The 17,396-nt window shown below is 37.7% G+C and overlaps 1 protein-coding gene and 1 pseudogene across 4 annotated transcripts in view; both read left to right on the forward strand.

Moving 5' to 3' along the window:
* The first annotated feature begins 487 nt into the window (after window positions 1–487).
* Window positions 488–17,396, forward strand: part of INPP4B (inositol polyphosphate-4-phosphatase type II B) — a 610,870-nt gene continuing 593,961 nt past the window's right edge. For all 4 annotated transcript variants that reach the window (XM_023519662.1, XM_011373754.2, XM_023519664.1 and 1 more), the window contains exon 1: window positions 488–745. The gene's annotated coding sequence lies outside the window, so the exon portion shown is untranslated. The remainder of the gene's footprint in view (window positions 746–17,396) is intronic.
* On the forward strand, window positions 3,637–3,755 carry LOC111728805 (annotated as a pseudogene).

Here is a 17,396-nt window from a genome sequence, read left to right on the forward strand (position 1 = left end):
AGACGCTGCCGGCGGCGGCCTCCTGCGGGTTAACCAACCCCGTGGTTTCTGCGGCCCCGGCCGCAGCGTGGCGGCCCCAGGTCACCCCTCTCCGCCGCTCCCCAGCAGCGTTCCTACAGCCCCGGCTCGCCGGGGAGCCCAGCAGAGGGGTGGGCGGTGGGTGTCAGCACACGGAGCAAGGCGTGTTTGGGTCCTTTCGGGCTGGGAGGCCGGACCATCAACTCCATTCCGCCAGGAGCGGGGAGCGAGCTGCGCCAGTCGCGCGGCTGTCGCTGCCGCCGCTGCCTCTCTCCGGCCGCTGGTGTCATTGGGAGGAGACCGCTCGAAACGTGCAGAGGAGGAGGAAGAGGAGCAGGAAGGGCGGGGGCGGAGCGGGGAGTAGCATTCGTGCCAGGGGGCGTGTTAGCAGCCGGAGAGGCAGCCGCGTTGGTGACAACTTCTCCGGTGCGCGCGCGGCAGGGCGGGCGAGCAGGGACGAGCGGGAAAGCGCGGCGCGAGCGGGACCCCGAGGGAGCGGCGGGAGCCGGGAGGAGCCGCGGCCAGTGCCCTGCGCCGCCGCGGCCGCAGCTCGCAGCCTCTGGGGTCGCGGCCCCCGGCGCCGAGGCTCCGGTCTATAAATAGCAGGTTACTGCTGGGCTCGGCGCGCACACGCTCACCGCGAACGCCGGAAAGTCAGGCTCAAAGTGTCTGTTGCTGCTGCTGCTGCTGCTGCCGCCGCCGCCCCCCCACTCCGCCTCCGAGAGAGGTAATTACCCGCCTGGGATCCGTGAGCTCTCCGGGGTTTTCTGCAGGGTGGGGTGGGTGACAGTGGGTGATTCGGGACGCGTTGGAGCCGGGCTGCGAGCGTGGGGACACGTCCTGGCGGGGGGAGCCTGTCTGTTTTGCATCAAGTTTCTCAGTCTTGCAGCCACGATAGCCCCTCCAGCCTGTCGCCTAAGGCGTGGGGTGTGCTGTGTCCCTGCAGCCGCTCACCCTCTCGCCGAGCGCCCCTCCGCCCGGCCGGCGCGCGTGGCCACACTCACCCTCACCCACTCACACGCCCTGGGCCCCGCGAACTCCGAGCTCCGGCCTCGCTGCCCTTCCAAGGCTGCGCCCACCTGTGCGGTCCCTTTGGAGCAGCTGCAGGGGCCTGGGGGCTCGCTCTCATCCCCATCCTTGCAGCAAAACTGCCGGCGCCCCTCCCCCCTTCTCTGAGTTGGGGGGGAAGTCATCTTTAAGTTGGGGGGGGTGGCACTGAGGGTAACCGATACTGGGTCTCAGTTGCCCCACGTCCTGGGTTTTCCGAAAAGAGAACCTCTCCATGACCACCCCCACCCCACCCGAGCAACTCATTCCTCTAAAGAAGCCCCGCACATCTCCTCTTGGGCACCAAGCATCTCTTGTCCTACCTCGAAGAGGTCTCACTAAGTGGCCTTGGAGTGAGGGCACGGGGCGGGGGGAGATCATTGGTTTGGAGTCTGAAAACTGCGCTGCCAGCTCTCCGGCATCTCTGGCAGGAAGGGCCCAGCCCAGAGTAGGTCTCGGGGCCGCTGCTGGCTCCTGCGCGCACTTTCGGGATGGGAGCTGTGACTCAGGCCCCTGGAGCTACACAGACCTGGGTTTGCCCCTCCCCACGCTTCTGAAATCACCTTCCTTTCTGTTCCCCGCCCCCCGACACGGTTGAGGGGGACCGGCAGTTTCTGGTTGGGGACTAGAGGTTTAGAAAGGTGAGGGTGTGCATATTGATTAGGTAGTTGCTGCCGCTGCTGCTGCAAAAACTTACTGGAAAAACCCGGGAGGGTTTTCTATTACTCTTGGTTTAATGATGCAGATTCGCTCCTTTGCCTGTATTTTTTCTTCTCGGGAGCAGGTTTCCTCCCTCTTTCTGAGATGTTATTTGAGGTCATTACATTTTAAGACTCCAGGTGTTACATTTTGCATATCTCCTTTCTCTCAGTATGATAGAACTTGTTTAAAAAGATGCGGCTGTAGAAAACAAGTAAAAGCCTAGAAGACAGAAGATACATTCATCCATCTTCTTCCCTTCAAGATGGGCACTAAATAGTCCTTTTATAGGTGCAACTGCATTTCAGAGACCTTCCTCGTAACAGGAATTTTCTTAATGGGTTCTGGATCAGAAATGGTAGTTATCTGACTTAACGTTAAAGCAGCATGTAAGGTACAAGGAATCACCAGCAGGGTAGCTGGCTGAGGGTGTGCAAGAAGTTGAGTCAAAAGAGGAATGGGCAGATGGGCTTTGTACCACTGAGTAGACAAAGAAATGCATTCGTTCCTTTGCTATATGCTCCAGTAAAGTATTGATATGAAATCAGAGTAAATGGTCAATGGTTTTGTGATAAGTACAGAGGCATTTAAAATTGAATCACTTTGGTTTGCAGTGATATAAAATGCTACGAAAATGGAATGCTTTTGCAGCGTATTTCTTTAAAATGTGATTTTGAAGATTGTCCTTGAAAGGTTATGAAATGTGCCCGTGAAGAGAGCCCAGATGCCCAGTGCTATTAGGAAGCATATGTACTGATTGAAATGTTGCTCTTAATTTAGAAGAACATACTCTCTGATTAGGCAAACCGATATTTACATTTGTGATAAACTAAGGACCAGTTAGGATGGACAGATTTAGAACTGTATTTTGCTTTTGATCTTTTGATAAGGTATAAGAAAAACCAGATAGATCAAGTTTAGTCTTGTTCCTCCAGCTGTTTAAAGAAGCACACAAAGTTATAGGCAGAAGATACTTTAAAGATGTTGGGTTTGAACTTCACTTTGAGGGTATAAATTGACTGAATAACCTCAATTCTCATAAGATTTTTGTCAAATACTCATAACATAGACTCATCTGTTAAGTTAGATTATAAAATAATGCAATTATATTTTAAGCATGTGAAATGGAAAATCGTTAAGCTTAGGAAAAAGCCAGATATTTGTTCTAAATTGTCCAAATTGAGAGTAATTCATTTCTTTGCCCAGACCTGGAAGTTTCTTTTACTACAAATAATATAAATCCCCACATGGGTAAGAGAGTTAACTTTCACTACCTCGATGCAAAGCGCAAGAGGGCAATTCTCTTAAAGACAGAAAAAAGTGCAAACTGATCTCATATCTCTTAGCAACCAAATGGATGTCAGTTTCCAGGTAAGTACCTGACATTTGAGAATACGAAGTTAAAAAAAATTACAAATTGTAATTAGTGAGTAAAAAGCTTACTGAATATCTATTACATTTTCTTATTTTACAGGGTACAATCTCCGATCATTACTAATTTAGATATACAAATATCATCATTTTTGTGATCTGTATGAAATAAATTCTTGTCTTTCACAACCTTGGGGATTTTAATAGATAGAAATATGCTCTTTTAAACAATCTCATGTTAAATGTTAATGTTCTGTTAAAAGCTGTATCTGTCTTTTCAATATTCTGTACCTTTATTTTTCATGTCTTTTCTTTCTCAAACCCTGGGGAATCTGCCTCATAGGCCATTTATTACTACTTTTTTATATTGAGTTAGAAATGCTTGATTATAGAGCTCCTTAAGATACAATCATAAATATACATACTTTCATACTCAGGCTTAAAAAATATGGCTATTAGACAAATAATTTTAGTTTAAACATTTATTTAAAAATAATTCTGGTCTACGGCCATGCTACCCTGAACAAGCCCAATCCCGTCTGATCTCAGAAACTAAGCAGGGTCAGGCCTGGTTAGTACTTGGATGGGAGACCACCTAGGAAGACCAGGTACTACAGGCATAAAAAATAAAAAAAATAAGGGATCGTAAGCTGAAAAGGTCCTTGCAATCTGTAAAATAAACATATAAATAAATAAATAATAAAATAATTCTAGTGATGTTGTGATTGCATTTTTATGTGCAAGATGCAAATAGACTTTGCTTTCCAAAACTAAATGCAGTATGTACCTAGAAAACACATTAAGATACGTGAGAAAATTTTAAGGAATCTTCAGAGTCTCAGACACAGATGTCATTTGAATCAAGACTTACTTTATACATTTGCGATACTTTATTGAATAAATGAGAACATTTTAAAAATGCTTTACTAGTTTTATTATTATATATATAAACATATATATGTTTATATATATAATTATAAAACATATATACATATATATGTGTGTGTGTGTATGTATATATATATATATATATATACACATATATACATGCAACTGCAGTGGGATTTTTCTTATATAAGGCAGTTGTAACCACTACTTCATTACCTAGAAGTTTCTTGTTATATAGATGGTATACCAGAAGGCCAATGAAATATCGAGGAGTTACAACTTTAGACTTTTTTTATAATCGACTTTGTGATTTTACCTAACATCAAGCCATCATGATAGATATAATCCCAACATAGGGTGAAGAGTTGAATTTCAAAATAATATGTTTTTCAAACTGAATTTCTTAGAAATTGTAATATTGTAAATTCTGTCTTTTGCATTGGGCAGCCATACCAACTAGATGTCCTTCCTAATTGTGTGGTGGAGGCTTCAAAACAGCCCTAAGCAGAGCTAAGTGAAATAGACTTGGCAGTAGTCATTTGGTTAAGCTGATTAAAGGAAATCTTGAGAAATTTTCTAGATCATGTGGCTTGGATTTGAGATTCCTTTGAGAATTATCTAAATTAATGAATTAAAGAGGGTGCAGGGTACACTTCCTATAAAGGAGAAACAAATCCACTCTTTCTTCCTCCCTACTTCCCTTCCTTCCCAGCCATTTGTCCGTCAGTCCGTTTGTCTGTCTGTCTATCTATCTATCTATCTATTTTTACTTGTCCTTCTGGTTATCAAAATGAAGCAATGAAACAGGCCCAAGTTGAAATTACTGAATAATGTTCTCTATTTTCCACATTTCTAAGGATGGAAAAGTTTGTGAGATATATAGGCAGCCTTAAAACTCATGCTGATTTTGAATTATTAGAATAACAACAACAATGAAAAGTATCTAAGATCAAAATAAAAATATAACTTAAAAAATTGTCACATATTCGGTTGTTTTTAATATATAATTTATTTATAAATTTTAAGTCATTTAAAAGAACCTGAGATTTTTTTTGTTTCTCAAAAAGGCGTGTGATTTTTAAAAAGTTACGCAACAAAGGTTTAGAGAATCCTTTGTACTTTTCACTATGAAAAACTTAATTGACAAAAATATGAGTCTTTCTACCTTTCATCTGAGTTCTTAAAATAGGTGGTTACGGCACATTAAGCAGACCAAGCTGAGAGCTACCATTGTGGAATACAATGAAGCAAATAAAATATACTCCTAATCATAGCAAAGTTATCTGTAGCAATCCTTTCCTTAATCCACTCTTTCACATGGTTCTCATTTCATTTTTATGGGGATTTACTTTTCTAAAAGCAAAAGATTAGAGATGAACTCTAGCGATTAGTACAACCAAAACATGAGAATTTTACTCTGCTGGGAAAAAAAATAAAACTAAAAACCAGGGGAATCTTAAACTAAAATTACAACCTGTAGATGAGGGCAAATTATAGCTATGCCCTTAAGAAGGCTTGAAAATATAATTAGTAATTATTTAATATTCTATTTAACATCTTCGTATGTCAAATTTGTTGGATGAGCACCTATTCCATTTAGAGCATCAGCATACATCACATTCAGAATATGTTAATACTTGATGCTCAGTATTAAAAAAGTCAGCCTTTAAAATTTTTTATTTATTTCTAATAGCCTTCTTATCTTGAAAAATTATGAAAAAATGTGTTTCAGTTCTTTTTTTCTGATAAATTTGCTTTAAAATAGAGATTTTTACTTTCCGGAAGACGTGTATTGTGCCTTTGGAACTAAAGAGACAGTACCACTAGGTGGCAGTGTGCAATGTTTAGTAGCCTTGGTTCATTTTAACTGCAATATATTCGTTCTTAAAGCTTTTCTTTAAAACTGAGTTTATATCATGAGTGAGTTAATGAAATGAGAATCAACAGGCAGCTAAATTCTGCAGTATATTTAGAAGATCTGTTGTTAGTAATACTTTAAAGTTTGATTGTAGTATTTAACATATTCTACTTTTATGTGGAGTCTGCTTAGGTGAGGAATTGTTAGGAATTAATTGAATTAAAAGTGCCCAAAGTCTGCTTATGACATAAGGGTAAGAGAAAGGGAGAGGGAAAATTACGTGTATATGATAGAAAAATATGGCCATTCTAAAATAGACGTTGTATTAACCGCGTGCATTTTAATCCTAATCCTGTCGCTACACAGGTTGAGCAAATTCTTTTTTTTCTAGGAGTTGAAGGCTATAATTGTAAAATTTTCTCTATCTATTGCTCTTGGGGCAATGTGGAAAAAAAAGAAAGTGCAGATTGTCTCACTGACACTTCAGCAGACCCCCTAACGTCCTCTGTAATAAGGATGGCTTGGCCATCACGGTGACCAAATCGGATTAGCTATGTAGGGCTTTAATTTACTAGCAATTATGACAGCTGGATTTACCTAAACCATTTTTTCTTTGTTAATCTGGATGTAGGAATCCCTGTCTTTGGCTGAATAATTAAATTATGGGTCATGGCAGAGTTTATCAATGTATTCCATCATCTGTACACTAGAATGAGACCTCTGCATTGTCTAGCCACCTGATTGGAACCTTCTTGAGATCAATATATTGGGTGTTTCAGCCATGTTCACTGAATGTGGCTGCTGTGGGAACGGAGACCAAAAAGAAGTTAATCAACATAAATTAGCATAATTCAGAAATACACTCCTTTTAAAAAAAGAGCTTTTTACTCTATAAAATTTCAAACATAATAATAAAAAAAAATAATAGTACAATGAACTCCTATGTACCCATCAGCCAGCTTCAATAATTGTCAACTCATGACCATTTTTGTTTTATCCACAATCTCACTCACTTTCCTGTCCCTGGAGATTTTGGAAGCAAATTCGAGAAATTATACTAAAGGAAATATACTTATGGAGCAGTTATTTACAAAAACAGGTATCATATGAAGGACAATTTAAAAAATAATGACTCCAGTAAAACTGCTACATCTTTCATTTAAAAAGTCAGAAATCTTAGCATTAGGTAAATTAAGCACTTGAATTTGTTCCTGGAAAATATGGCAGACTTTATATAACTAAGGAGAGCATTTCAGTTTAGGTTCTATGTCATATTTCTTAATCATCAGAAATGTGTGGCAATGTTTCTTGAACGTGTTAGGTAGATAGTACCTATTTGATAAGCCGATGAGTGCATTAAGCTTCTTAGATGAGAACAAATATCGACTGTTTGCCTACCTTGTCACCACAGTTCTCTTAGTAACTTTTTACTTCCACGGAGACAGTCATCATAGATACAGCAAACTCTTGGCATGCAAGACTCTAGTTTGCATGAGTCAAGATTTTACCATTTGTCTTGAAGTTAAGCGACATAGTAATCTGTAATTTTGCTGAGGTTGAACTTAAATCACACAGTACTGGAAACTGACCTTTCGGTCATATCTCCAGGTGATTTGATGCTCTAGATGACAGGGTATTTCACTTTCTAGGGCTAATTATCCCCTGTCAGTATGTTAGAGATTTTGGGACTCTGAGAAATTGTTTGTTCCTCTCTTTTGAGAAGGTCGTGGATCTCCTAAAATAGATCTTTTAGATTTTATGTAGAGTTGAAATTTTAAACAGAATTTTTTCAGATTTTCCAAAAATTGACAGTAATTACTATGTATAAATCTTTGTGACATTATGTATCTAAGAGCAAATAGAATTTCATTGTAGAGAAAACAAGTAATTTGTATATAAAAGGTTTATGCCATGATATACATACATACATATATATGTACATATATATGTATATATATATAAATTATATAGCAAGCAAAACCTCTGTACAGTTTTATTAATATTAGACACATGGTTTTTTGACTTTTTAAAAAAATTTACCATAATATTTTCTTTCCTGAGCTATGTTTTAAAGACTGTCTCACAATTTATTCATATTATTCATATCATTATTTCCCATTTTATATTTTGGGTGAAGAATGGTATATACTCAGAATACTGTGATGAGAAATAATTGAGCCAGTTGGCTTCTAGCTGATTTCTTTCATTCTTTACTTTTTTCCTAATTATAAATATAATAAATCTTCACTGAAAAAAAATTGGCAAGTGGAGAAAAGTCTGAAGAGGAAGGAAAAAATCACCCAAGGACATTATTGTTAGCATTTCATCATATTTCTTTCTAGGATTTACTGTGATTCCTTTACAAAAGTTGAGATTAGATCTTCAAGTATGTGTTTTCACTTAGAATTCTGTTGTTCGATTCAGTTTAAATATCGATTGAGCACCTATTATGTATCAGGTACTATGCAAAGCTCTGTTCTGGGTTATAGCAATGAATACAAAAGAAAATCACTTTTCCCATGTGTACAGACAATTCTCTAACTTTTTTTTATTGCTGTCTGGTAGTCAGGCATGTGGATCGTTATCATTCGTTTAGCCATGCTTTCAACTTAGACTTTCACGTCATTTGCATTTTTTTCGTATTACACTGTGAAAAATATTTTCTGCATGACCTCATTTTTCAATATTCTTTGTCTATATTTTTCACTGTTTTTTTTTTTTAGGTGTGATTCCCAGAAGTAGTATACCAAATAAAGGATATGAACCTTTAAAAACCTATCCATATTGACAAATTGTCTTCCAGAAAGATTGAGCCTATTTTCATTCTCCCTGGAAGTACATAAATTGTATCTCCATCTTCACCAGAATTGAGAGATATTAGTTTTTAAAAATGTTTGTTAATTGGAAAGGTGAAGATTATTGTAATGACATCAATAACAACAATAGCATCATTATCATCAATTACAACAACGACACTTATTCAGCATGCAAGACTTTTATCTATATTATCATCCTATTTAAAAGGTTAGGAAACATTTTTTGAGAGGGTAAGTGACTTCCCCAAGGTAACACAACTGATAAGTGTTAGAATTGGGTCTTGGACCAAGATAGATTTTACTTTAAAGCTTAAGCTTTAAAGTACTACATTCTTCTATTATTGATTGATTAGGTAAGGCTGAACATTTTGAAATGCTTATTTTTATGTGTATTTTATTTTTTAATATTCATTCCCATATTTAGCCTGTTGGTGTATTGGGAACTTGGTTTTCCACCCCCCATCAATTTTAGTGTCCTTTATGTATTAGAGATACAATCCCTTTGTCATGTATGTTATCTATATTTTCCTATTTTTTTTTCACATGTGAAAGTTGAAAATGTGTGTGTAGGTAATTAAGTTGAATGTCATATTTCTTCCATTACTCTTTTTGCTTAAATAATACTTTCTCATTCATATAAAAGATTAAAATTTACCTAAATTATTCTTCCCTGAAAATAATTTACATCTACTTCTTTAATGATTTTATTTCTTCTTTAATCTACCCATTGTTGTTTAGATGTATGGTGCGAGATGAATTCAATTGGTTTTCCTCCTAAAAATAGTTAAGCATTTTCCAGCAGCAGTTTTTGAAAAAAACACTCATCTTCCACTTATTTGTGATTCTATCACATCGTATAATATCTACTCTAGAGGTAAATGCGCGCACACACACTCCCATAGTTCTTTCTGGCTCTGGTATATTTATTTCACTCGAGTGTTGTCAGTTTTTCTTTTTCTTTTTATTAATATCACACAGATTTAAATGTTGTTGTTTGCTTAACCTCTGATCGGGTTGATAGTGTCTTCATGTTGCTTTTCTCTGTGTTCGTGTGTGGCTTTTTACACATTCTTACAGATATTTCTCCCAGACTCATTTTAGAATAACTTAGTAAAGCTACCCTAAAATATTTTTGGATTTTAATTGAAATTTCATTGAGTGTGTAAACAGAATTGAGGAGAATTGGCAATTGTGTAAGATTTACTCTTATCTGGGCCCCTGGTGGGTCTCTCAGTAAAGTTTTGATTTGGGGACTTTTTCATTCTATTTGTAAGGACTGAGTTAGACATCAGTCATTTCGTCTAAATATTTTCCTTGTTCACGATTCGCTCTTCAGACTGACCAAGGAATTTTATAGCATGCCCTACGCACTGTGGGCCCACATTAGCTTTGCTTGTTCACGTTCATGTGTTTGGCCTGATGGCACCCATTGTCCCTGAGAGGGTGGGGTGCATAAGGCCTGAAAGCTTCTCTTTCTCATTATTGGCCTACGACCTTGCTCTAAACATACATTTATTTTAAATCATTTCCCTTAAATTAGGCTTAGTGATACATTCAGTATGATTATTTAAAACATCAAAATAAACAATAGTTCAACTTCTTCAATAGCTCACTAGTGAGATATCATAAAATTGTCCAAAAATATGTATTACTCTGTATATCAACAAAATAAAAAGCAGCAAACATTGCTCAGTTTGATATTTGGTTTTAAGTTGTGAAATCTGACAAACTTAACCTCTAAGATGATCAACTTGGCCCATTATAGTGGGATGGCAGGGTTGGGTAACTAGCCTGAAGCTGTAGCTTATTTATTTGGGTCTGTACTTTAGTGGTAGAGATTTTAAAAATGAAAATCCAGAAATGTTTTCATTCACAATTTGTTTGTGTCTCTTTTAATGCTACACAATGATATACTCTAGCTCTCTTCCATTGACCCTGGTATATAAAACAGCTGGCTTGTTGGAATCGTACAGAAGAGGTGGCTTTGATTTTATTAACATGAGTCCTCCAGGCTTTCTTGAAACTGAGACTTACTTATTTCAGGTGAGTGAACCCTACCTCTGTTGGTACCCTGTCTCAGTAAGCTACAAACAGACAAGAAGAAGAATTGCGTGGGGGACTCTCAGGCCTGCTCATCCTACCTTCAATTCTAGTTATATTATTTTCAAGGGCAATTCTTCTGTGTAGTACTTGTACGTTACGTAAGAGTTACAAGCATTGGGGTGTGATAAGAACAATGTTCATCTCCCAGCCTAAGACTGTGAAGGCTTCCCCATGGATGAGTCAGGTGTCAGATTCTACCATCATCTGCTTTCCATTCCACAGGCTAGATAATTGAGCTCGACAACACATGAAAACAAGTGAAAGGCTTATAATTTGCTTCTGTTGAGATTTTCTAATTTTCATGCTTAGGTTTATGAATTTCTTTTTAGTTGAATGCTTGAAGCTAGCTACAATGCACTAGCAGTGATGAAAATCCTCTCAAAGACTCAAGAGAGTTTTTCTCCTACTTGTTTAAATTTTTATGTCAGAATCTCTTTATGATATGATGCCGAGAAAGAGTGTGTGTGAGAGGAAAAGACAGACTAGTGTAGACAGTGCACAGAAAAGAAATTGCAATGGGATTCTAAAGCACACAGCATTTAACTTGGGATTCCAACTCATACAGACTTCTATCTCTATGCTGTTTTCTGAATCCAGCACGTAAACATTAATTATAATAAAAAATGATAAAAATTAACTGAAAAACAAACTTAGTTTGAGAAGGTATCTTCAAGACCTCTAGTTTAATTATTTCCATGCTCCATTTTAGGATGACCAACATCTCGATTTGCTCAGGAATGAGGAATTTCAGTGGTGAAACCAGGATAGATGGTTTCACTGGGGCAGATGAGGTGGCTGGTCACCTTATCTCCAAAAACACATTTGAAAAGTATGAGAGAGTAATAAGTAAAAGTTTTCAAATAATATTGTACTCAGTAGAAATAAGAGACAGTGTGTGGTTATGAAAGTGTTACCTGAACATTCTACAAATAAGAATCACCTCAGAGATGTTACAAAATTTTGACTCAGGTTGTCCTTTGCTGGCAGAAACTAGATATTTTTTATTTGTGTACTTATTTATTCATAATTTATTCCTGCATAGTTCTAAAAATAATTTGAGATGCCTTATAGTAAAACCACATAGCAGGGTACTGAGTCATTATAGCAGTTCAATAATAATGTAAAAGATATTCTGAAGCTTGGCTAACAGTTGTATATCTTAAAAATTAAATTTGATAATACGACTACTACCCAGTACAGGATTGGATATCCATCCATCCGTCCATCCATACATTCATACATACATACATATATACGCATACACACATACACACATACATACATACACACATATACATATATGTGTGTATATATATGTATTGAGACATTTAATATCACTACTTAAATCCCATGATTTTAGATTAAAATGTAGCAATTATTTGAGCAATTGTTTGATATTACAAGGTTTCCACCAGACACTCTGCACAAGCTGTTGAGGTGGGGTCTATGTGGAAGGAACTGGGGTGATGGCTTCCTTTCGCATGTGTTTTCCATTCTGCATCCACAAAGTGTAACATGAGACACACAGGTCATCGAAAAGACTGTCCCATTTGTTTAAAAAACACAAAACAACTGATGGAAGCCTTTGTTCTTCCAAATCTCGACTATTGTGATTTTGGGAAAGTCATTGTAATGTACCTGAGCCTGTTTTCTCACCTATTCAGTAGGGATCATAATAACTATGTCATAGATTTGTGGTGAGAATTAAGTAGGATTGTATATAAAAATGACCTATTACATACTATAAAAGCAGAGTATTAATAATATGGACAACCATTAATATGATTATTATTCTGTCTTTATCCTATACTCTGAATGCTCATTTGGGACTCAATTACAGTTTTAAAGATAACTAAGAAAACGAGAGAGATTCATCTCGGATGAGGGTGGGTGGCCAAGTATGTTTAATAGAGAGATATGCTTATTCTAATTTATCCAAGTTAGTTAAAATTTTGATTTACAAATGCAATTAATTGACTCCCTAGGTATCATAAACGAAATTGATACATTTTTGTAGAGCCCACCTAGAGTTTCCAGAAAAGATGACAAAAAAGTAAGTATATTTTAAAAATGAAATTTAAACTGCCTTACAGCAGGAAAACACATTAAAAAAATATTAAGTTTAACTGTCCTTAGACAGAGTGTGTCTGTTCATAAGGTCACAGCCTCTACTCCCAGCTCTAATCACAGCCTCTATATCCCCCGGCCCACTTCACTAATGTGAGTTACTTGCCTGGCTCTTGCAGGCATTCGAGATAATATCTTCTAAACTAGAAAAAACTAAGTGGATTACATATTTCTCAAACTATCCTTTATGTATATTATCACATAAAAAAAGGCTCCAGTAGAAGCTGAGCAGCATACTTCACTATTATGTTTTCTGGCAGTGTTTTTATTTGAATATACTTTATGGCTTCTGAAGGTCTAAACCTTGAGTTAAAACAGAATGATAGACTTGACATTCTTCTGTGATATTTAAGAATCTAATACAGAATCTCATCCAAATATGTAGTCATTTTCTACTGCCAAATGGAGGAGGGCCAAGGGGTTATCTGTGGGCAAAGCCAAGAAATGTTTTAGGAAACAATTCAAGTCCATTCTGTTGAATTTTAGACCATAGTCTCCTCATCTGTAAACTGGTTCATTAACACCCACCTTTCAAAGATGTTATGAGAATTAAATACAATAAGGGATATAAAACACAATGTGAGACCATAGTAAGTCTTCAATGAATAGTAAGTCTTCAAGCTACATTATTACTATGGTTAATACTTTTTTTCATTATGTGAATAAATGAGGAGTTGATATATTCATTATTAGACATAGTGTTTTCCAAACATTTGACAGTAGAATTTTAAATGAAATCCCAGTTTATAATATAAAAACGATATTTTATGAGTATAGATGCATTTTGTAAATTCACAGTTAAAAATATACTCATTGATAAGGTCATTCAATGAAAACAAGGTGGTTCCTTTGCTGAATACAAATATGTAAAGTCTGGGCTTATAGACAATATTTGCACAATTACATCAGCCCTACTATACAATTTATTTTTTATTTTATTTGGTTTCTTTATTTTTTAATTGGTGTCATTTTTTGATTTTGGTTTATTTGGCATTTTTATTTTGTGTCTTCATTTGGTTCCTATGGTTTTCTCTGGATTGTAAATTTCTCAAGGATAGAGAGCACCTCTAATTCATCTTTTGGACCCAATGCCAGTAGAATGCTTGGGGCATTGTAGGCCTAAAAATGTTTTCTTATTTTACCTGAGAAAAATCACTATGTTTTTAAAAATCAGTTAGTATGTAAAGGCATTAAAGCTTGGAAAGGGCAGAAAATGATATAATAAAATAATTGATCTAAAAACTGGAGCCTTCTTGATGAAGGTCTAGAAGAACTTTGTTAGTTAAGCTCTTGGTAAACCAGGGAAGACTCTGATCTTTGGAAAGTCTGTGCGTGTGTGCGTGTGTGTGTGCACTCCTTCTTGCATGTGGGTTCACGAAGATTTGAAGGACAGAGTGAAGGAAATGGGGAGGGAATGAACATTTGGGGAGGGCCTGCTTTGTGTCAGGCGCTTACTAAGCACATTGCCTTGAATAGGGTTTACCCATCTTGAGGATTTTTGCTGCATCAGAGCCTGTTAAAATAATGGCCATTGAAATGTTTACCACACTTTGGCAGGTGGACTATGGAAAACAATTACCAACTATCTGTAGAACTGTGGGGTCAACTTCTGTCTTCTTGAGGCTGAGTAATTTGCAGAGTTCATCATCATCTCTGTCTTATCCATGAGAACCAGTGATAAAAGGTTGAGATAATGTGGGGAGGATGTATCCTCATGGGAACTCACTCACCTGATCTATTCTGATGAAAACAGCAATAGCTAGCATTTATTGAATGCTGTGAATGCTCTACTCACATTAACTCTTTTACTCCCTACAATCGTGTAAGGTAGGTCCTGATGTCATTCCATTTTTCAGGTGAGAAAATTAAGGCACAGAGAGGAAATGTAACATGCTCTAGTTCCATATTTAGGAAGCGGTAGATCCAGGCTTCTAAGCAAATTCCTTAAGCACCCACCACTTAGGATCCCACTCTTACAATGTGACTCTGAACCGCAGCAGCAGAAGTAAGAGGAAGCCTTCTGTTCTTGCCAGTTCCGTATTGGGGGTTTTTCATTTGAGCTTCAGTAGAAGGGGAAAGGAAAATGCTATCCCCTTGTGGGTGGCTTGCAGCGATGGTACCAGGGACAAGATGCTTCTTCCCTTGTGGTCCTGAAGGGCAGAGGTCTTTGTTGAAACCCAGGAGGGAGGCTGCAGAAAAATAGCGGAGGTATCCTAGGATCCCTCCCCTTGCTGTTTGTTTCTTCTTTAAGTTGGAGTTTTTTGTTTGTTTGTTTGTTTGTTTGTTTGTTTTTTAGCTCTGTCTGGTTTGATCTGTTGAAAAAATATATCCTGGAAAAAAAAAAGTAATATGTATAATATCTGGAGACCCTATGATAATTATGGGCATAAAATTGCCCAGCAACTGGAAACCTTTCATCATGCACTTTGAACATTCTAGCCAAATTTTTTTTTTTCGTGGCCTAAAAAACATCATAGGTGGAAGGAAACATCTGCTGTATTTTTCATGAGAGCTGCGGAATCCAATGTGCTTCGTTTACACGGTCATTTTACATGCATTGGGCACACTTAAAAATTTTACCTGTCATTAAATTTTCTACTCAGTACATTCCACATAAGTAGAAATAAATGTTAACCTCTGTAAAATCCACAGGTTAAAACCATCCATAGAAGTTGGAAGCTAAATGTAGAAAAACCACTGAACGGGCTGGATCGTTTTTTCCTCCTGCTGTCTTAGAAGATAAATCTTGAGCACAAAATACATTTCGTTGTTAGGAAAGATTCGTTTACACTGTATGGTGCCAATGATTCTAAGGTTTATTTGTGCCACGGCTGCAGATACTATGGGACTTTATCAACACTGTTAAGAACAATATATTTGAAGAAAATGAACTCACCTTGGGTGACAACTCTTCATTAAGATAAGCATGCATTAAATCTCATTCTATGAAAAATCCTCTTTCTTGATGGAAGACAGTGTTGCAAACTAACATTGCATGACCATTGTCGATTTGTTTGCTGGTCTCTATGGGGAGGTTCATTTGCAGATCACCCGACGTAGAGGCTTAATCTTGGGAAAAGGAAAAATGCTTTTTGAAAAACACTAGAAGAATTGGTGTTTTCAGCCTGATCATAATTCATTGAAAGCACAAGGGGATCTGTATGAACTATGTTCTTTAAATTAATGGAGAGTCAGAAGTCTTTCTTCACCCTTGTGAATCCTTGTAGAAGACATTTGCAGAGAAATTACTGGAGCTGCTCCCCTGTGGGGAGATTAATGTTTTAATATGCAAAAGCAGACAACTCACAATTCCTTTGCTCAACTGCACTCTGAGCTGCACAGTCTTACTGCTTTATTTTCTCCTTATAGCTTGTCTTCCTTACAACTTCTGTGGAGTCAAATAGAGCCACTAATGTGAAGCCATATCTTTAGTCTAGACTTAAGGGACTCTGCTACATTTCCTGCTCATCCCTTCGAATTTACTACCTGATTTACTGGCATCAAGGTGAGACTCTGGAAGATGGTGTTAGGGGAGGATGTACCCTTAGCCCCCCTTACCTCTAATTTCCAGTGAAAGTAGAAGCTGACAAAGGCATTCCCTTTAAGAGCCCACCACCAGTAGACTACACTCAGCATCTTGTCACCATCCCCCCTTCTTTCCTTCGTGGCCTCCTGAAATCTCAGGGGTCTCTGCGTGGCCACCGTTCCCCGCTTCCTGTATCTTCACTTCTCCTCTGCCTCATTCAACGAGCAGTGAGCATGTTCAAGATTTTTCGCACTAAAAAAAATAAAACACCCTCTCTGCTGCATATTCCAGGCCAGCTACCTTCTTCATTCCTCTTCCACGCAAGAGCACGCATCTTGGAAGAGATTTTCAACATTCTCTATGCTTTCCTAGTTCACCGCAGTCTGGACTCTACCCCCACAGATCCAATGAAACTGCTTCTACCAAGGTCGCTAAGGTTCTTTGTGGTACATTTCATAGGTACTTCTCTATCTTTATCTTACTTGACCACTCGGCAATATTAGATTGTATTAACTAAATATCTGTATGTTATAAGAAAAAATCATCAGACATGCTTGTGCCCCTGTCTTTGATTGGTATTGCACTAAATTCTTAGGTCAATTTGGGTAGATTTGACTTCTTGTGTTGATTATGATCTTTGTAACCATGAACAATATACCTTTGTCTTAATGTCTTTCAATACTGTTTAAATATTTGCTCTATAAAGGTCCTCTGCATCCTGTGTGGATTTTATTTTTTGGCACTTCGTTTTTGTTGTAGTTATTTAAAATGGTATCTATTTTAAAATTACATTTTCTTGCTATTTGTTAATGGCATATAGAAATGTTATTGATTTTAGTGTATTGATCTTATAATCAGCCACTTTACTAAATTCTCTTTTTCTAATTTTTTTTTTTTCCTGCAGCTTTGCTGTTTTCTAAGTATATCTATTATGAGAGTTCAT

Source organism: Pteropus vampyrus, unplaced genomic scaffold, assembly GCF_000151845.1.
Source record: "Pteropus vampyrus isolate Shadow unplaced genomic scaffold, Pvam_2.0 Scaffold229, whole genome shotgun sequence".
Lineage (NCBI taxonomy): Eukaryota > Metazoa > Chordata > Mammalia > Chiroptera > Pteropodidae > Pteropus > Pteropus vampyrus.